At 41.7% G+C, this 21,964-nt stretch overlaps 1 protein-coding gene across 5 annotated transcripts in view; it reads right to left on the minus strand.

The window, feature by feature from the left end:
• raraa (retinoic acid receptor, alpha a) overlaps positions 1 to 14,721 on the minus strand; it is a 213,193-nt gene extending 198,472 nt beyond the window's left edge. The window contains exon 1 of one of the 5 annotated variants that reach the window (XM_071392113.1): positions 14,509 to 14,721. The gene's annotated coding sequence lies outside the window, so the exon portion shown is untranslated. Of the gene's footprint in view, positions 1 to 14,501 lie in introns of all 5 variants that reach the window. The other 4 variants (XM_071392112.1, XM_071392115.1, XM_071392117.1 and 1 more) reach the window with 4 other exon arrangements.
• Between the last annotated feature and the right edge of the window lie 7,243 nt (positions 14,722 to 21,964).

Consider the following 21,964-nt stretch of genomic DNA (forward strand, 5'->3'; position numbering starts at 1 on the left):
CTCTGCCTTGACAGAAGCCCAGAGGTACAGTTTCACAACTACAAAAGTGATTGACTGACCAAAAAGTAAAAGGTCCCTAGAAATACATGCACAAGGAAACAGAGGCATACTGTGCAAGCTACATTGTGTTTGATTAGTAGGACTATTTCCTGGCGGAGAACATTTGCAAGCTGGTGTAGTAAGTACCCTGTGCTGAAGTGACCCCAGGCCGCCAGGCTAGCTGTTGGCAGGAGGGGGTTAACTCCTCAGAATGTGCAGTGGAGCTGCTCTAACAAGAATATTAAAGGCATGTCCCTGGGTGCTGACAGAGAGCACCGAGACAGGGAGAGGAGGAAGGAGAGATGAGGGGAGAGAGAGAGAGCGAGAGAGAGAGAGAGAGAGAAGGGAAAGCGAATGAGAGCATGTGGTGGTGGTGGGAGGGGGAATACGATTTTCAATGACAATGTGCTTAAGATCCTAGTTTCAATGAAGGAACATATCATCCGTCAACGTTAATGTCAGTGTCCAGGGGAAAATGAAGGGAAATGGAATGGAAGCCATTCATTAGGAAAGGGGCAGGAGAGCCCAAAGCGGCCAGTCTCGCCCCGCTGATAGCCGCCCCGGGAAAATAAATATATACAGAGACCATTATTAATTGTGCATTTCCGAGGTGGCAGGCCAGGCACGATAAAAGGTTGGTTCTCATGCTACAGAGATATTATTAGACTAGCTGCCTGGGCTGGAATCGGTTAGTATTGTACAACTACCAGGGGCTGTCAATGGGAATGAAGACGAGGTTTCACTGCCTGCCTGGAGTGGCTGACTGGCTGGAAGGAGAATGGGCCTGGCTCTTTACAGCAATGTGGATGTACTCAGTGGAAGCAATTGATACCATTGTTTTATGGATGGGGGGGGATTAACTGACGACAATAGAGCTCTTTCACTGGAAATGTCAGCCGTCAAGCTGAGGGACTGTCCGACTCGGCAAAAGAGACTTCTATGAAAGCAAAGGCACAAAATGGATGTGGAAAAAATGACACTGCCACAATATCCCCACACAAATTGTGAAATGCAATAGGTCTCTCGTGGTAGAATAGATTAGGCCAACAGTGTGTGCGTGTACGGCAATGCCAGACCAAAGTGAACTGTACCAAAATAGACCGTACGAACTCAATATAGATAAAGTAGTAAGCTACACCAAATTAAATGTACTAATTAGCTATAGCTTCGTCTTCCACACAGCGATCTGAAAAACAGCCTTATGTAGGCTAAATCTGCTCAGAATCTCAATGTCTAAATCAATTGTCTTTTCAATCATACCCGATACAATGAATCACAATAATAGCTCAGTGATCAGTCTTAAGGTTAGCCTCATTTCAAAAGAAGACAAAAACTGACCTAATTCTTCAGGCATATTAAACTGGTGAGGGACTTAAAATATCAGAACTGATTATCCATTCTAGGCCATTTTTTCCTGATGAGATTATACAATAGCTGATAATATTAAAGATCCCTCACAACAGCCTTCCAGCACTGCGTAGGTAACACAATGGCATTGGGTCTCCGACTTCCCATCTGGGTTTAGGTATATTGGAATAGTAACTTGAGGGGAGGCGCTCTGCCACTTTAAGACTTCAATGAAGCATAGTTATTCGAGCTACCACTCTGATCTAATTGCTCTCCTACATGAACACGGGAGAGCTGTGCACTCTGACACGTAAAGATTATTTAATACCATCAAAGCCATAAAGGGAGAAATAAAAGGAGGCGATAGAAAAGGGGGGGATGACTTAATTCTGGCTGACATTATGCTAATTTACTCGTCGATTAAACATTTGATCTCAATACAGTTTTCTGTTCCCAAAACTACAATCTGTTACGAACAGAGTGGACTAAGTTTAGTAGACGTTGACAAAGTTTGAAAAAATGTCGTTGTTTACAAGGTGTTCAAAGGCAAATTGAGTTATTGTGCACTTCACAGAATAGGTGTTCCCCAACGGAAATATGCAAATTAATGTTAGAACGCGGCAATAAAATCTCGCTAGCTCGTGCTTGGCTCTGCCCACCTTCTTGCTTGTTCTGTCCATAATGGCTAATTTTTTCCCATTTGAAACAACAGGCACAGGTCTATCTTGGTTTAGGTATCTTGGTTTAGGTATAAAAATCTTTGAGATTAGTATCCCACAGAGCTGCTGATTTGTGATGTCATTTTGTATTTGGGAGCACCCAGTGTTATCCCTAAAAGTGGCCTTTTACTCTCTGTAGATTGTCATTCACTGTTTATTGAAGGTAGAATTATGAGTTAAAATGATACGGTAGCTAAATACTAAGCCTATCTACCAAATATACTCATGTCTAGCAAGATGGAGGGCTATAAGACACCTAGCAATGTGGTGGGGTTCAGGGATGGGCAGAAATGTTTGCCCAACTGATTGTAGCGATAGAAAGTACAGCTACATTTGGTATAGAGATTCTACCAAAAAGGCAACCTCAACATATTTTAACTTTGGTTAGCCGAGGCACACAGTGGGTGTATAGCCTTACCACAGCCCTATCTGTCCCTTGTGTTCAGTCGGTGACTTCCTGCTTCCCAAAGTTGAGACTGTGCAGGAGAAATGACAGATGAGACAGGTCCCCCACAATAGCAGGTTACCCTGGAGATATCACACAGCGCTTGCTAAACGGTAAACACCTCAACCGAGTCGACCCGCTCACGCTGAGATGCCGGGGTTTGTGTGGGTTTTATTTTAAGGGTGAGGAGCTCCGATCTGAGCGAAACCACAGTTTCGAGAGCTGAGGCTTTGGTTCTCTTTTATGAAAGAAATACATTAGTCAGTCAGACATTTTGGGAGTTTGTTATAATGAGCAGTAGTGTGATGTGTCAAGTCTTCCAACTCTGATGTTGTTTATCATGAAGTTGTTTCTTTGCCGTTGACTAACTGTTTACACAGGGAAAGAAACACTTGCTGAATAGAGAAGGTAGGAGTTGGAGTGCAGCTAGATAGTGTGGCTGACACTCATGTAGGTCAAGGCCTGGTTTCATCAAACAGGCCCCAGCCCCAGACCTCTTCAGAATGAGTAGAAATAAATTGCAATGTTATAGTGGTTTTGGCCGGGGTACTCGCTAATGTTGCCGCTGCCTTTGGGAATGGGGCGAGTGTGGGAAAAGACTGAGGAGGAGGGTGGGAGTCGCTGCCATGGGAGTGGAGTGGGGATTGGGGAAGTTAGGCCCCTGTGATGTAGGAATATAGGAGCTCGAGTCAGCCTGGTTGATGGGAGTTTGACAGGCCAGCTCACGCATACTGATTCTATCTCCACCCGGTCCACCGTCTGCTTCCCTACTCTCCTAGTCCTCCCTGGGAGCCATGAAAGGGTTAATCTCTTCTCCCACTGGGCTTCTTCTCACTACCATATTTGGTAGTGAGTGGAAACGCCAACCGGATGCCTCACATTTATACATCCTGTGAAATATCTGTCTCATTGTTCTATCTGTACTAATCTCATGTCCTGCAGAAAAGGTTTCAAAGTGGAAACACTTTCCCACCATCCTCCAATAACCCATCTCACTTCATCTGGTCATGAGTGTCAAGTTCTTCAGTGTCCACATCACTGAGGACTTCACATACTCCTCTCACACCAAAACAGTCATGAAGAAGGCACGGCAGCGCCTCTTCTTCCGCAGGAGGCTCACATTTTTTGGCATGGCACCTTAGATCGCAAAGAACTTTTAGAGCTGCAACATCGAGAGCATCCTGACTGGTTGGATCACCACCTGGTATGGAAACAGCACCGCCTTCAATCGGAAGGTCCTACAGAGGGTGGTGCAGACAGCCCAGCACATCACTGTGAGCGAACTCCCAGCCATCAAGGACGTACATGCCAGGCGGTGTCTGGTGTAAATGGGGAGATGCACACAGGCCCGAAAATTTGCCAAAGACTCCAGCCACCCGAGACATGGACTCTTCTCCATGCTCCCGTCCGGCAGGTGGTACTGGTTAGTGCTGGCCGATACATCTAATTAATTTGATTAATTCGAATGCATGTTTTTGAGCGATATTCCAAATGTCTGTATTGCAAGAATCAAGGTTTTGTTATTTTTCATTTTTATGAGAGTTTATGTCTGTTCTCGTGTTGTATTTTTGGTCTTGTCTCTTTCGCTCCTTCTGTGCACCTTCCCATTTACACCAGAGATCTATATATAATGACGAGATGCCGCCCTAACAATGGGAGTCAAGCTTAGGTCCGAAATAAGCCTATAGAAAGAAACGCATTGAGCTTATAAATGGACAGATTTTAGCGAGAAGGAAACCTATCACTTCGCCTCTTCCTCTATGGTTTACACACACACAAAGCCCCTCCCCCTGCCTCACACGCCAACAAAGTTGAGAGATCACATCTTCCTCTCTGACAAGCGGTTTCAACTTACTATTTGCATTTCTAGTTTAGTCCAACAGAATCGGTCATATTTTACAGTAATACAGATATGAACTTTTCCAACGATACCCGTTTTATGTCTCAACTACTCAAATTGCACGCAGCGCAGACACTACTAAAATGAGAGCATCAATGAACATTGATTCTGGAAAGACCGTTATACAAGCTGTCTAGTCTGTTTTATAAATGTGCATTAAGCATAAAACACAATTATATAAGAAATTGTCAACTCGTTCTTAGTCTGAGAACTAAGTTAGGCCACTTGATTTCAACATCTGAACAAAGTGGTACAGGACAACATGCTTTTCAAACAGTTGGAGACAGAGCGAAGGGTGTAATTAAACAATTAAACTGTTCTGCCTTGTAAGCTAGCAAACAGATCCAAGTTGACTAAACTTGAAATATAAAGACTAGCTGGCTAGTCACGATCACGTGGGCTTGAGAGATTTTTGATGAGACCTGTGTTCATTTTCTTGTATTGATGCACTTGTTTTGAGATCAGCTAATGCCTGCTGCAGTGAAGTTAGTCATTATTAGTGAATGTGCATTATGCATGGTTTTAGTCAAATTTGTAACAAAAAAAAGGGCATTTTCATAGACAGACTTGAAAGCTAGATCAGTGATTATTGCAACAACAAAAAAGCCGGTTAAACTATTTTGATCAAATAATTAAGTTATTAGTGGATCTTATGGTTGTTGAAGGCTTATATTTAGCCTAGGTATAAATTCATAAGACCAGAATTCATTAGATTATTGCTGACTGTCTGAAATGCAGTGTATTGACCTTTAATTGTACAACAATGCTTATTAAAAAATATATATACCTTGAATCACTCATAAGTTTGAAAAAAAATATATGATTTTTAGGTCATATCGCCCAGCCCTAGTACTGGTGCATCAACGCTCAGACCAACAGACCCCTAAACAGCTTCTATCCCTGGCTATAAGACTGTTAAATGTCTAACTAATGATCTCCCACAGACTACCCACATTAACTCGATGCCCATCCACAGATCTCGACCCACTCTGACACCCTTCACCCTTACTCAAACGCACACTCACAGCAAACATTTACACCCACACGCAGCCTCAAACCTATGCTGCTGTTATTGATTGCCATTAGTATCTATCTATTTATCTTGCCACGGGTCACTATTACTCCTGTTTACATGTATATATTACCATTAGTATATTACCATATATTACCACTTTTCAGCCCTGTTTACATGTATATCCTACTACCAGTCACTTCTTATGTATAAATCTACCTCAACCACTCCTGTAACCCTGCACATTGAATAAGGTACTGGAACTGACTTGTACATTGGCTTCAGAAAGTAATCACCCTCAATGTTCCCTGGTAGAAGGAAAATCAGCCCGCGCAGAGAAGCACGAGATTGAACTTCACTCATCTTTCTAGTTTTCCCTTTTAGTTTAGTTAACACTATCAATGTTTCCCTCTACTGTGCGAATTGTGAACGAATCAACGCAATATTAGCCACTTTCAGTGCAACATACTAAACTGTGCAAGAGATTTTCTTGTAGGCAGAGCACATTGGAGTAGGATTTCATTGCATTGACAGGCACAAATCAGGCCCATACACTACACCGACCGGTGCGCCATAACCATTCAGAGCTGCAGTTCCCCTATATGCAAATAGACCATTGCCATATATGGATCTGTGCCATTCCCTTTGAACTGGACTGTGTTTACAGTATGAGTGGTCGTGAGTAGATGCACTTGTTTTGAGATCAAAGCAAGAGCTGCATGTAGCCACGTGTGCACATTTTGTTCATATCCTTTGCTAGTTAGTGAGTTATTAGCCCAGTTATTGATCATTTGTAGTCAGCAATAGGGGAGTGGTTACTTCCTACAAGAGCACAAAACGTGTGCATTTTAGCCATCTTTGAAAAGCAAGTCAGGTAAAGAGCATTTTTTCTGTCTTAAAAAGGACAGTGTTGTATTTTGAGCAGGGCTTGAACAGGCTAAATAGCCAATATGCAGAGGGTAGCATCATTTGTCTGATTCTCTGTAATAATGATATGGCAATAATAATGAATGTTATTTTGTAAAGTGGTTTCTTGCATCACACAACAAGTGGATAAACAGGCGAACAACAATCCCTACATGTTATTTTCAAAAGTCTCATGGATTGTAGGCCTACATTGAACACCACACATTGGCTGCAACTGTAGGCCGAATAATAGAACATTTCCATGTTACAATGTTATGAGATGCATTTTCTCCATTGTTTTTAATGATAGGCCTACATGATGATCAAATAGCCAAAGTAGCCTACTTGGCCATTGTTATAACTGTAACCTATAGCGGGTATAGCCTTAGTGTTCACAGTAAACGTGCTCCAGAAGTTGCATAAAGTTTGCGCTGAGCAGACCTGAAATTTGCTCAGTGCCTTAAAAAAAATGTGGGAACATTGATCACACCCCTTTACTTTTTCAACATTTTGTCAACGTTCTACACAAAATACTCTGTAATTTCTAAGTGGACAAAAAATAAATAAAATACTAATATATCTTGATTTGATACGTTTTCAACCCGAGTCAATACATTTGAACTTAAAAACGATTTGTTCCACACGTTACATGAAAAATAAAGAAAGTGGCAGCCATTTTGAATCACTATCATGTTTATTACTATCAAATAACATTTTCCAGTGTCACACTTATGATTTTGAAGAGGAAGGAAAAAGTGGGGGAGAGCAGGGGGGGGTCCTGTCTTACTTCAGAGGAGGTATGGTGAGGCGGCAAAGTAAGTGAGTGAGTGATGACACATTTATCGCAATGTGAAACCAAGTCGTGTGAGGTTTCTAACTGGCATATCTCATACAAGAAGGAAACCGACATCCGTAGACACACAAGTCGTTTGACGGTCGCTCAAAAAAATGTCCAACTCTATCTACACTCAAAATACAGTACTAGGCTATACAATTGAGTTTTCTGCTATCCTAAAACACATTGTATGGTCTAATCCTAAAACTTAGAATAGACAAATCACCAACAACAGCATGTCTGCACTATAGACTACATATACAGTATCTGCCACAAGAGAAGCTGATGAACACATTGACTTGAGGTGCCTGCAAGGCTGAAGTTGATAACTTATGACCATAGAATTTTAACTACATGGCCAAAGGTGTGTGGACGCACCTTCAAATTAGTGGAATCGGCTATTTCAGCCACACCCGTTGCTGACAGGTTTATAAAATGGAGCACACCGCCATGCAATCTCCATAGACAAACATTGGCAGTATAATGACCCATACTGAAGAGCTGTGACTTTCAACATGGCACCGTCATAGGATGCCACCTTTGCAAACAAGTCAGTTTCCTTAAATGTCTGCCCCGCTAGAGCTTCCCCGGTCAACTGTATTATAAAGTGGAAACTAGAGGTCGACCGATTAATCGGAATGGCCGATTAATTAGGGCCGATTTCAAGTTTTCATAACAATCGGAAATCGGTATTTTTGGACACCGATTTGGCCGTTTTTTTTTTTTTTACACCTTTATTTAATCTTTATTTAACTAGGCAAGTCAGTTATGAACACATTCTTATTTTCAATGACGGCCTCGGAACGGTGGGTTAACTGCCTCGTTCAGGGGCAGAACGACAGATTTTTACTTTGTCAGCTCGGGGGATTCAATCTTGCAACCATACAGTTAACTAGTCCAACGCTCTAACCACCTGATTACATTGCACTCCACGAGGAGCCTGCCTGTTACGCGAATGCAGTAGAAGCCAAGGTAAGTTGCTAGCTAGCATTAAACTTATCTTATAAAAAACAATCAATCAATCATAATCACTAGTTAACTACACACGGTTGATGATATTACTAGTTTATCTAGCGTGTCCTGCGATGCATATAATCGATGCGGTGCGTATCGTTGCTCCAATGTGTACCTAACCAAAAACATCCATGTCTTTCTTAAAATCAATACACAGAAGTATATATTTTTAAACCTGCATATTTAGCTAAAAGAAATCCAGGTTAGCAGGCAATATTAACCAGGTGAAATTGTGTCACTTCTCTTGCGTTCATTGCACGCAGAGTCAGTGTATATGCAACAGTTTGGGCCGCCTAATTTGCCAGACTTTTACGTAATTATGACATAACATTGAAGGTTGTGCAATGTAACAGGAATATTTAGACATATGGATGCCACCCGTTAGATAAAATACGGAACGGTTCCGTATTTCACTGAAAGAATAAACGTCTTGTTTTCGAGATGATAGTTTCCGGATTCGACCATTAATGACCTAAGGCTCGTATTTCTGTGTGTTATTATGTTATAACTAAGTCTATGATTTGATAGAGTAGTCTGACTGAGCGGTGGTAGGCAGCAGCACGCTCGTAAGCATTCATTCAAACAGCACTTTCCTGCGTTTTGCCAGAAGCTCTTCGCTGTGCTTCAAGCCTATCAACTCCCGAGATTAGGCTGATGTAACCGATGTGAAATGGCTAGCTAGTTAGCGGGGTGCGCGCTAATAGCGTTTCAAACGCCACTCGCTCTGAGACTTGGAGTAGTTATTCCCCTTGCTCTGCATGGGTAACGCTGCCTCGAGGGTGGCTGTTGTCATTGTGTTCCTGGTTCGAGCCTAGGGAGGAGCGAGATGGAAGCTATACTGTTACACTGGCAATACTAAAGTGCCTATAAGAACATCCAATAGTCAAAGGGAAATGAAATACAAATGGTATAGAGAGAAATAGTCCTATAATTCCTATAATAACTACAACCTAAAACTTCTTACCTGGGAATATTGAAGACTCATGTTAAAAGGAACCACCAGCTTTCATATGTTCTCATGTTCTGAGCAAGGAACTTAAACGTTAGCTTTCTTACATGGCACATATTGCACTTTTACTTTCTTCTCCAACACTTTGCTTTTGCATTATTTAAACCAAATTGAACATGTTTCATTATTTATTTGAGACTAAATTGATTTTATTGATGTATTATATTAAGTTAAAATAAGCGTTCATTCAGTATTGTTGTAATTGTCATTATTACAAATACCTTTTTTTATTATTAATATATATATATATATATATATATATATATATATATATATATATCGACCGATTAATCGGCCGATTAAAAAAAAAAAATAATAATAATAATATTTTAAAAACAATATAAAAAATAATACTAATAATATATATATATTATTATAATGTTTTTATTATTTTATATAAATAAATAAAAATTAATTAAAAATTAATCGGCCGATTAATCGGTATTAATCGGTATGGTTTTTTTGGTACTCCAATAAATTGGTATCGGCGTTGAAAAATCATAATCGGTCGACCTCTAGTGGAAACATCTAGGAGCAACAACAGCTCAACCACGAAGTGGTAGGCCACACAAGCTCACAGAACAGGACTGCGAGTGCTGAAACACGTATCATCAGTCCTCGGTTGCAACACTCACTACAGAGTTCCAAACTGCCTCTGGAAAAAACGTCAGCAACTGTTAGTCGGGAGCTTCATGAAATGGGTTTCCATGGTCGAGCAGCCACACAAACAAGCCTAAGATCCCCATGCGCAATGCCAAGCGTCGGCTGGAGTGGTGTAAAGATCGCTACCATTGGACTCTGGAGCAGTGGAAACGCGTTCTCTGGAGTGATGAATCACGCTTTACTATCTGGCAGTCCAGAAGTATCTGGGTTTGGAGGATGCCAGGAAAACACTACCTGACCCAATGCATAGTGCCAACTGTAAAGTTTATTGGAGGCGGCATAATGGTCTAGGGTTATTTTTCATCGTTCGGGAAGGCCCCTTAGTTCCAGTGAAGGGTAATCTTAACGCTACAGCATACAGCGATATGCTAGACGATTCTGTGCTTCCAACTTTGTGGCAACAGTTTGGGGAAGGCCCATTCAGCATGACAATGCCCCCGTGCCCAAAGCGAGATACATACAGAAATGGTTTGTCGAGATCGGTGTGGAAAACTTGACTGGCCTGCACAGAACCCTGACCTCAACCCCCATAGAACACCTTTGGGATGAATTGGAACGCTGACTGCGAGCCAGACCTAATCGCCCAACATCAGTGCCCGACCTCACTAATGCTAATGGCTGATGGAAGCAAGGCCCTGCAGCAATGTTCCAACATCTAGAGGAAAGCCTTCCGAAGATTGGAGGTTGTTATAGCAGCAAATGGCGGACCAACTCCATTTTAATGCCCATCATTTTGATTTTTTAGTTGCCAAACTCATAACACGGTGAACACATCTCAGATCCTCTTGCCCTTGAGGGAGGACAGGCGAAACCCAAGGACGATTGGATTGTTGACGTACCAGACCAGTCAGTAGACTAAATCTTTCCCATAGGGCTCATCCTGTATCATGAGTTGGCTACAGTGACACAGCAGATTAAACTTATATGATTGTTTCATTTTCCACTGACCTGAAGGACCAAAAGGGCAGGTTATATTACATACGGAGTGGCTACGGGACTGGATTTTCTGACGCCTTTTCCGAATAGCTAAACAACCGTACTTTTAGCGGGAAATAACGCAATCGTATGCAAAAATATTATGTTTTATAGTCAGTGAATTTTCAAAAATCGAGTATGTTTGAAACGCAAGGATGTTATACTAATATCGGCTCTACATCTAGTAGAATTCGGTGCACACTTTTCCACCGTGCATTGGAAGAAATGGGCTTTGAGTGATCGGCACTAGTTCTCTACAATTAGCCAAACAACAAAACTAGGCTACTTAATTGGGAAGATGCCAAATAGCGAAGCTTCCGCGGTGGTGTTCAATTCTAGGCTAAGTAGTTTTTGTTCTCCTTTAAAATGATCACAAGTATTGCATCGTAGGCTACATCATTTGTATTTTTTTTTACCAAATGTTGATTTCAGTTGTCATTGATAAGTGTTTATTGTTCTCTTGGCCTTCTCTAAAGCTTCTAAACTAAATACTACACCATCATTTGATTTCTGAATGCGTCGGCAACGGGGACTCGGGTTGTGGCTGCGTTATTAATGTCATGTTTATCAGGCCTTTTGATTTAAACATATGGATTGTTTTAGTTTTGTAGGCTAGGCTACCTATTTAATTGATGGATAAAGCCTTAGCAGACATTCTGATCTCGTTCCCAATGATCAGTGCTTTAGTTAATTATGTTGCCGTCTTACGGTTCTGAATGTGACGCACCTGACGTTCCACGTTTTTCGGTGCAATAGCCTTTTAATTTGAACATTTGAAAAGTTTTGGTGTTTGATTATGTAGAATACTAATGAATCATTATGTGATCATTCAAAATAAATAAAGTTGCACACTCCATGTGTAATCTCCCAGCAGGGTGAAGAAGGCACAGTGATGACGAAACGATGGTAAATACCCATTAAATTGGTGGGAGATTACACATGGATTGTGCAACTTTATTTATTTTTGAAAGTTTATTCGCCGTTAGTCAGCACCTCCACACAAACTATTATTCTGGGTGTACGCCAGCTCATGTTTTTTTATCATCATGTGATCTTGACATTGATTTGACTTTGATCTAAATTTATTAAAAGAATACCCTGCAGAATGCGACATGTCGGTTGCAATCATGACGTTTATTATAGTTACAAATTAAGTTTGTAGGCTACAACATGTCGATCATGTCGTTTATAGTACAACTTAGTTACAACAGAAGTTTATATAAAAATTGTGCGTAAACATGTGCAAATCCTACTACATTTGTTTAGATCTGGGAAAGAGGCATCCTGGGGGACGGGGGCAGAATGGGCAGTTTGATCATTACATAACAGTACCTTTCAGGATTAGGCCACTATAGTGACAGTCATAGCAATTCTAAGTGAACCTACTGCTTGGTTAGGTTACAGCTGACTAGGGTCTATGCAGTTATGGCATAACTAGGGATGTAACGATTCACCAATATGCATCGGTCCCTGGTTCAAATGTTTAAGATATGAGTGCATCGGTCTGCGGGACCCCAAACCACTGATCCAAATGAAGCATGCATCGGTCAGAAAGTCGATTCAAACGTTACGAATCGCCTGTTCACTTACATTTCTCAAATTACTTTTCTACCTTCTGAAAATACATCATATTTTTTGACAACTGAGTGTCAAACTAAGCACGTAATTATTATGACAGTCATTGATCCACAAGTCATTTTGCATGCCGAACAACCCCAGGCAATATTAGCAGCCTAGACAAACTGCGCATTCAAATGTATGTAAAATGGCTTGCGCAATATTAGGCTTTTGATCAAATGTGCTTTTGAAAATGGTGTTTTACCAGAATAAAAGTTGCCTAAGTTCCCATCAGAGACAACTCTCATCTGGCTATAGGTAGGCTACATGCTGATCGGGGATTAAATTCAATATTATTTTGATTGTTCAGGTTGACCATCAACCATAGTTTTGGTAGTTTTGCTTAAAACAATCAATGTATTATGGTCATTTTTAGATATGTAGGGTAAAGTTGATCATTTCATAACGAGGACACACACGTCAGCTCAGACAGATCCAGCTCAGAGAGGCCATGCCCATGAGATCCATCATCAGCAGACTTTAATTTTGAATGGAAAATGTATGTGTTTATGCAACAAATGTTAGTGAATCGTATTGATTTGTTCCTCTAATCAAATCGTTTCGACTAAAACTCATCTAGATACATATCGAATCGTCTTAAAAGGGAAATATGCACATCCCTAGGCACAACATGTAACTGTGATTCACACCAAGCGGGAAGGTGACAGGGTGGGAAAATCCTCAGACACACCAAATATCCCACTCAGCGACTAAGCCTCTGATGCATCTTGCTCTGAATGTCACAGGTTATGGAGAAAAGGGCAAATGTCTTTTTCACAACAAAAACAGTAGTTTGTTGTACACATTATGCAGCCAGTCTTGGACAGGGCATTGGAATAATCCATACGAGGGCATTATTAACATATGATATCTTATGGTGAATGATTGATATAACACCGAGATAAGGCTACCTCATAGTCATACCGAATCCCAATGAAAATGATTACAGATCTACATAGGAAACAATGGATTTGAATCATGCTGAAATTAAAAAATAATAATATTTTAATAAAATAAAATATTTGCAATATGAAAATATTGAAATTGGTAATAATAAAGTTGACTGTTATGAAGGAAATCCAAACCGGCACAATTTCAAATTACACTAGACTTTCACTAAACACATTGCCACAATGTTAATAATTATGTCATACATAATTGTGACATTTAATTTTGTCAGACACTCCTCTGAGGAGGCTCCAAATGTGGGCATATTATCTTGATAAAGGTGCATCAAAGGTGTAAACAAATTGGGGGAGGCATCTGTTTCACAGTGTGACTTACATTTAAGTTATTTGCAGAGAACAAAATACTTTTGTGCCACTGTCTTGGGAATAAATTTGTGCACACAGTTTTGGGATTGTTCAACATTAATATTCCATTGTCTTGACGTTCCATGGCTAGCTCCCGCTAAACTGCAGTTATTAACCACCAAGTTAGATCTTGTTTATGTGGGTACACTTGTCTCATAACATAGTAAATAAATACTGTGAAAAAGTTAGCAGGCTGATTGGTTGACCTTGCGACAAGGAGTAGCGATGTAGCTAAATATTGAGAAAACTGTCAGCCTGTCAAAAATTCAGTTAGCTGACAAGCCAACGAACAAAACTATAGGTAGGTTGCTGTCCCTTATTACAACGTTTATATTTTGTTGCTTGCGCTATTTCAATTACGGGAAATTAATACGGCAAATTGTTATCAAATAACTCCGTTTTGTTATCTAACGTTAACTAGATAAGGCTTGCTTGTTGATAGCTACTGTCAAGCACGGGACTCATAACATCTAACGTTAACACCTCGTCGAACTGTATGCATGATATCGACATCGTACAGTATGAGGTTAGTGTACATAATAAACTGGCAATGCATGGCCCAACTGAAAATTAGAATCTCCTCGGATTGAAGGACTTCAATTAGTCATGACATTTACCTGTTAGCTAATGTTAATCTTCAACAGGACAGCAAACTCAAAATGTGGACAAGGTATGCCACATCCAACGACAAGTGTAATTTCAAATACCTTGTACCTGTTGACTCCTCCTGATTCCGTGGTTGGTGGAAGCTGAGACGCGTATAATTATTTTGATAGTCTCTCCAAAGTTTTTACCTGTAAAACAATTAGCAACGGTGGATAACAACGGGTGTCGACCCAAACCACCCTCCGGCAATTCGTGGGTGAAAGGCGTTCAGTGTGCAGAGAAGTTCAGCACAGCTTTCGCAGCCGCAGCCATTGAGGTCACGTGCTCCGGCTATGAAATCCAACACAATCCACTTTCCCCGCCCCCTCTACTTTTATGGTGTGGTCCTCTGAAAGGGGATGTCCTGTTAACTCCAGATGTTCGGACAGTTTTTCCAAAGACAGTACATTATGGTTTAGAAAATCAGCTCCCCAATAAATCTTGACAGGGCAACTCTAATAATTCAAAGACAGTATTTGAATTTAATTAGGTACAGTCAGCTGACCATTATTTTGTTGTGTGAACAACGGAGGGAGAGCACACGTTTCTGTCCTTAGGTTTGTTTGTTGCTTTTCATGTCAAAACCTACTGCCAGAAATAAGACCATTTCTGTGAGTGATTGTTGGGTTTTTGGTCACACTAGGACACAATATAGTCAGTGAGATACTATACGTTCCTCCCGTTGCAAATAACCCACCTCAAAGTTTTTCCCTGCAAGCTTGGTATGGCGGGCAGCTACACTGGATGTTTGTCCAACAATGCCTCTGAGGCTGCTGCAACAAAGCAGTGAGTGGCATTGAGCTGTGTCAACTGTTACATATCAGCACACAAGTGAGGAATGCTGTGCTGGGGGTGACGTGGGTGGACACAGTGGTAGGGCTATGTGAGGACTTGGAAGCGAAGTGAAAGGCCTTCAAATGCTCAAAGCATGTTTTGGTGGAAGTGGTTGCTGACAAAAGAGTGTGAGATAGGCCTATTAAAAAGAGTGTGAGATAGGCCTATTAAAAAGAGTGTGAGATAGGCCTATTAAAAAGAATGTGAGATAGGCCTATTTCACAGGATTTTGGCAGATGAAATTGAGCCCTGGCGTGATATCCTTACGTGCACCGATGTAGACTACCATTTGCCTGCAGACAGACAGTGGGAGTTTACTCTACTAGCAGCCATAGTGTTTCCTTAACATTATCTCTAGGTTTGGTTGGAAGGCCCCCAGGGTGTCCTCGGTACAGCTGCATCCTGGACGTGCAGTCAGGTTTACCCCCTAATGTTAGGAGGGATGTTGTACAGTCTCTTAATGGACTAACTGTATAGATATCAAGGATCGTGTTTAGTGCAGTGCCATGTCATGCATGTTTTATGCATGCTTTGCATAATTCACTTTACACCAAAATAAAGTAGGCTCAGGGATGTCAAAAGTCATACAGCGTACATTTCTTTTATTGCTTTGAATAAACTGAAAAAAATCAAGGGTTTGACATGCTAACATCTGCTAAATATGTGTGTGTGACCAATAACATTTTATTTTATTTGAAAGGTTGCAAATGTGAACCGCTTATTTTTTAAAGCCTCACACCTGATGTGACAAGGAGTGATACAGCTGTCAGTAAAGGCTGACTGTGATTTATGTACGTCGACATATGTATGCATTTAGCCTACAGTACCAGTCAAATGTTTTGGACACACCTACTCATTCAAGGGTTTTTCTTCATTTTTACTATTTTCTACATAATAGTGAAGACATCAAAACTATGAAATAACACATGGAATCATGAAGTAATCAAAACATTTTTAAACAAATCAAAATATATTTTATATTTGAGATTCTTCAAAGTAGCCACCCTTTGCTTTGATGACAGCTTTGCACACTCTTGGCATTCTCTCAACCTGCTTCAGGAGGTAGTGTCACGCCCTGACCTTAGAGAGCCTTTTTATTTCTCTATTTGGTTAGGTCAGGGTGTGATTTGGGTGGGCATTCTATGTTTTCTGTTTCTTTGTTTTTGGCCGAGTGTGGTTCCCAATCAGAGGCAGCTGTCTATCGTTGTCTCTGATTGGGGATCATACTTAGGCAGCCCTTTTTCCCACATTTAGGTTGTCTTGTCTTGGTTTGTTGCATGTGTTGCACTCCGTAGCGTTACGTTCGTTGTATTGTTTTTTTGGCGGAACATTTAATAAAGAAAATGTATGCCTACCACGCTGCACCTTGGTCCGGTCATTCTACCACTAACGACGGACATAACAGGTAGTCACCTGGAATGCATTTCAATTAACAGGTGTGCCTTGTTAAAAGTTAACTTGTGGAATTGAATTCCTTCTTAATGCATTTGAGTCAATCAGTTGTGTTGTGACAAGGTAGGAGTTGTATACAGAACATAGCCCTATTTGGTAAAAGACCAAGTGAATAATATGGCAAGAACAGTATAAACAAATAAGCAAAGAGAAATGACAGTCCATCATTACTTTAAGACATGAAGGTCAGTCAATCCTGAAAATGTCAAGAACTTTAAAAGTTTCTACAAGTGCAGTCACAAAAACCTCTAAGCACTATGATGAAACTGTCTCTCATGAGGACCGCCACAGGAAAGGAAGACCCAGAGTTACCTCTGCTGCAGAGGATTCATTAGTTACCAGCCTCAGAAATTGCAGCCCAAATAATGCTTCACAGAGTTCAAGTAACAGACACATCTCAACATCAACTGTTCAGAGGAGACTGTGTGAAACATGCTTTCATGGTCGAATTGCTTCAAAGAAACCACTACTAAAGGACACCAATAAGAAGAGACTTTTTGGGCCAAGAAACAAGAGCAATGGACATTAGACCGGTGGAAATCTGTCCTTTGGTCTGATGAGTCCAAATATGAGATTTTTTGTTCCAACCGCCGTGTCTTTGTGAGACGCAGAGTAGGTGAACGGATGTTCTCCACATGTGTGGTTCCCACCGTGACGCATGGAGGAGGAGGTGTTATGATGTGGGGGTGCTTTTCTGGTGACACTGTCTCTGATTTATTTAGAATTCAAGGCACACTTAACCAGCATGGCTACCACAACATTATGCAGTGATATGCCATCCCATCTGGTTTGGGCTTAGTGGGACTATCATTTGTTTTTCAACAGGACAATGACCCAACACACCTCCAGGCTGTGTAAGGGCAATTTGACCAAGAAGGAGAGTGATGGAGTGCTGCATCAGATGACCTGGCCTCCACAATCACCTGACCTCAATCCAACTGAGATGGTTTGTGTTGAGTTGTACCTCAGAGTGAAGGAAAAGCAGCCAACAAGTGCTCAGCGTATGTGGGAACACCTTCAATACTGTTGGAAAATCATTCCAGGTGAAGCTGGTTGTGAAAATGCCAAGAGTGTGCAACGTTATCATCGAGGCAAAGGGTGGATACTTTGAAGAATCTCCAACATAAAATCTATTTTGATTTGTTTTACTCTTGTTTGCTTACTATATGATTCCATGTGTTATTTCATAGTTTTGATGTTTTCACTATTACAATGTAGAAAATTGTAAAAATCAAGAAAACCCTTGAATGAGTATGTGTGTCTGAACTTTTAACTGGTACTGTATAAATGTGGCTTTGGTTGGCATGACATTTTTGCTGACAATCACTGAGTTTGTGTTTTTTAAAGCGGCAGACTGAAATGATTTCAGGTTAGCCACAATTCATCATTCACTCTGCAACATTGTAAACGCTCATCCTTTTAGAATCAAGAATAAGCCCCTTTAAGAGGCCTGACATGCGTGGCGCTTAGAGAGACTTCACGGTGGTATCCTGACCCTGGAATCTCTCCTGTAAAATGGATGGGTCAACAAAAAAATGTGCTCCTTGGCTCTCCTGGTTCCCTCGGCTTTCCATATTTGTATTTCGGGGAAGTGCCAGTGCTAGCACAAATAGTCCCAAATACTCCCTGACAACCTAGTCTTAGGAGCAGCTCTCAAGAAGGAGTCCCATAGTCTCTCCTGTTTCAGTTTAACAACGCACCTGGCGAGCCCCCAGCAGGTGTTTGAGTGCACCTCGCAACCTCCTGTAAACACAGGATACCATTTACTGGCCCGGCTATTTCCAGTGGCCGACTAACAGCGTGGGCCGCATGCAACCACACCAGTCACAGCCAGAGCGGGAGACTAGGGTGACAATGTGACACCTACACATCACGTGAGTGTCACCCACCCAAGAGCAACATCTCCAGGGTCTCCAAATGTCAGTCGACAAGTGTGACGGCCCGTGCATCATGTGACACATGAGAGCCTAAGTCGCCTACTTCAATGAAATCGAGAGGCTTTCACCTGGCAGGCCAGCTCAGTGTAGGTTTGGAGAATGTTTCAGATCTGCCTCTAGACCAGGGCCGGTATTCATACAATGTCTCAGAGTGCTGATCTAAGATCAGGTCTTCTCCCGTCTTGTTCATTATAATGTAAAAGGCTAAACGGATCCTAGATCAGCACTGCCACTCTACTCTGAGACACTTTATGGAGTGCTGATCTAAAATTAGGTCCCTTTGTCCATGTAACGTTATTCATTATTTTCCAAAAGGCAAAATGAATTCTAGATCAGCACTCCTACTCTGACATGCCTTGTGAATACGGCCCAGACCTACAGAGAGAGAAAGCTGTGAAGGGAGACGTGAGGGCAGGGCCGTGCCAAGGCTTTGTGGTCAATCAAGACCCACATACTCCCTCACCATTAATATCCCTCCACCCCTGAAACAACCAATTTCGCTACCTCACAGCAGCCAACCATTCATCACTGCTATGGTCCCTTTATTAGCTTGTCATCCATAGACATAGCACAGTGTAATGGTGAAACCAACAGGCAAGGCTCTTTGTGGCAAGGCTGGCACCCACAAATTCTTCTGGACGCATTCAAATAAGATGGTTGATGAATGTATTGGAGTAGCTGAATATGTCTGTGTCCCTTTTGTTTATAAGTGCAGATGTACACGTGCGTTGAAAGGAGACAACTTTCATGTCAGTCCACTTTATATGTTAGTCCACTTTGTGGTTATAAATTGTGAGAATCAGATGAAATAAGCAGACAAGATTATGTTAGATGCATGGAATTTACTATTGTGGTCCAGAATCCTCCTTTTCTCCTTTTTTTTCTCCCCCCCCCCCCAAAAAAAAACAAACATTTTCAAACCCCTGACAACCGAACCTTTCGCGGGATTTCGTCCATCTAAGAACATGTGGTAAGCCTTGTGGAATGTCTCAAATGATTCCCAGATGTGGTCCGCAGACAGGTTTAACCCCTTCCTTCCTGGCCGCAGCCGGAGGAAAAAATTATATTAACAGGGCTTTCGCGGGAGAAAGTTTGAGCAATATCCAAAATATCCTCTCTGCGTGTTACTTACTTTTTTTTGTGTTACTTTCAAAGTATGGGAGCCTGTTGAAGTGTGGTTGAATGTAATTTACTGTAAGGCTAAAGATGAAGTGTACTTACGCTGCATTACACAAGTTTAAAGAATGTTGAAATGCCCAGCTTTTTCCAGATGACTCAGCGAAAGCATGGCGTTGACAAAGATTAGAAAAACACCTTTGCGGAGCAATGATACGTTTTCCTGACATGGTAACTTTTTCCCCCGTCTCCTTGGATCTCCTGTCCTCCGCTGTTTTCTTGGCTTTGTTTCCAAAGCAACCTGCAACAAATAGGACCATCTCTTGTGTTATCTGACCTCCAACAACTTCATGTTGTCATGAAGCGTATGCAATGTGAGATATCACGGTCAGCAAATGCAATATAAAAGAAATATAAGGTTTAAGCTTAGTAGTACTCAAATCCTCTCTGTTTCCATATCGCATATATAGACCTAGATCAAAACAATACAGTTACTTGTGCATTTTTATTACGGATACTGTTATTGTTGATATAACACTCCCAAAGATGGCGGTTTTATGAGGTAGAAGAGGGAGTTAACGGAACAGCTCCACTGCTCTGGGGGTGGAGACACAGAGCTGATTGATATCCTATGAGCAACAAACTCAAGTGACCCCATTCCCTGCTCTCCTTCTCCCTCCGACCCTCCCTCCCTCCCTCGGCCAACTGTGAAGCAGTTGTTCAACACGCCCGTCAGCCTGCCAGCCAGCGCTCTGAGTTGAAGCCCATTATACACAATCATAACAGACAGAAAGAGTACATGCAGACAACACCGAAAAGCACAGGAAAAACGTCAGTGACTGACTGACTGAGTGAGTGAGAGCTGCTGCTGGTGCTGCTGCTCGGGGCTTTTAGCTGAGGGAAAGAAAGGCAGAGCGAGAGAGAGAGAGAGAGAGAGAGAGAGAGAGTACATGCTGCTACTTTGTGCTCCACATGTGAATGCACCACAACTCCCCTCTCCCCTTTGCTCCCCTCCCACGGCCCTCCCTTACGATGGACCAGTGTTTTAAAACAAGCAAAATACAGTATCTGCCAGCGCTGCCTCAAGTCTGCTTTGGTCTTATGGGAGGGGATGGGGAATCAACCGTATTTGACTCCTATGGCCGGCGATGCGAAGCAACTAGCAGTATAATACTCTCTGTAATTCTCAGGTGACCCATTAAAGGAATTTGAGCTATTGGGCCCTGGCTGCTGTCCAGAAGGGATTAAGGTAAATGTTTGGAGGGGTGAGACTTTCATTTCTACATACACTGAGTGTACAAAACATTAAGAACACCTGCTCTTTCCCTGACATAGACTGACCAGGTGAATCCAGGTGAAAGCTATGATCCCTTATGTCACTTGTTAAATGCACTTCAAATCAGCGTAGATGAAGGGGAGGAGACAGGTTAAAGAAGGATTTTTAAGCCTTGAGACAATTGAGACATGGATTGTGTATGTGTGCCATTCAGAGGGTGAATGGGCAAGACAAAAAATGTAAGTACCTTTGAACAAGGTATGGTAGTAGGTGCCAGGCGCACCGGTCTGTGTCAAGAACTGCAACGCTGCTGGGTTTTTCACACTCAACAGTTTCCCGTGTGTATCAAGAATGGTCCACCACCCAAAGGACATCCAGTCAACTTGACACAACTGTGGGAAGCATTGGAGTCAACATGGGTCAGTATCCCTGTAGAACGCCTTCGACACCTTGTAGAGTCCATGCCCTGACGAATTAAGACTGCAATTCAATATTAGGAAGGTTTTCCTTATGTTTGGTGTACTCAGTGTATGCTCCTTCTAATTTCCGCCTTTTACAATGTATTTTAGGAGGAAAGATCATTGAAGTGCCAGACTTTGGGTTCCAACTTCCAACCAGGGACTTTTTTATCAAGTAAGTTTTTGTCAGACCACCAACGCAATGTCAGCAAGCCAAGGTTACTGCAGCTATGACCCAGCGGGGTTACGGGGTTGACGATGACAGGTTACGGGGTTGACGGTGACAGGGATGACAAGTAAGGTGAAACCACGGTAGCTCGGCGATGACAGAGGAAGGTGAAAGGAAAAACAACAGAGCAGAATACATAGAGGTCTCTGTGATTATCTCGCCCCTTCATCTCCCATCAATCCATGAACATTTTATACATACTACATCCCCAGCTACATATGTC

Source organism: Salvelinus alpinus, chromosome 3 (genome assembly GCF_045679555.1).
Source record: "Salvelinus alpinus chromosome 3, SLU_Salpinus.1, whole genome shotgun sequence".
Lineage (NCBI taxonomy): Eukaryota > Metazoa > Chordata > Actinopteri > Salmoniformes > Salmonidae > Salvelinus > Salvelinus alpinus.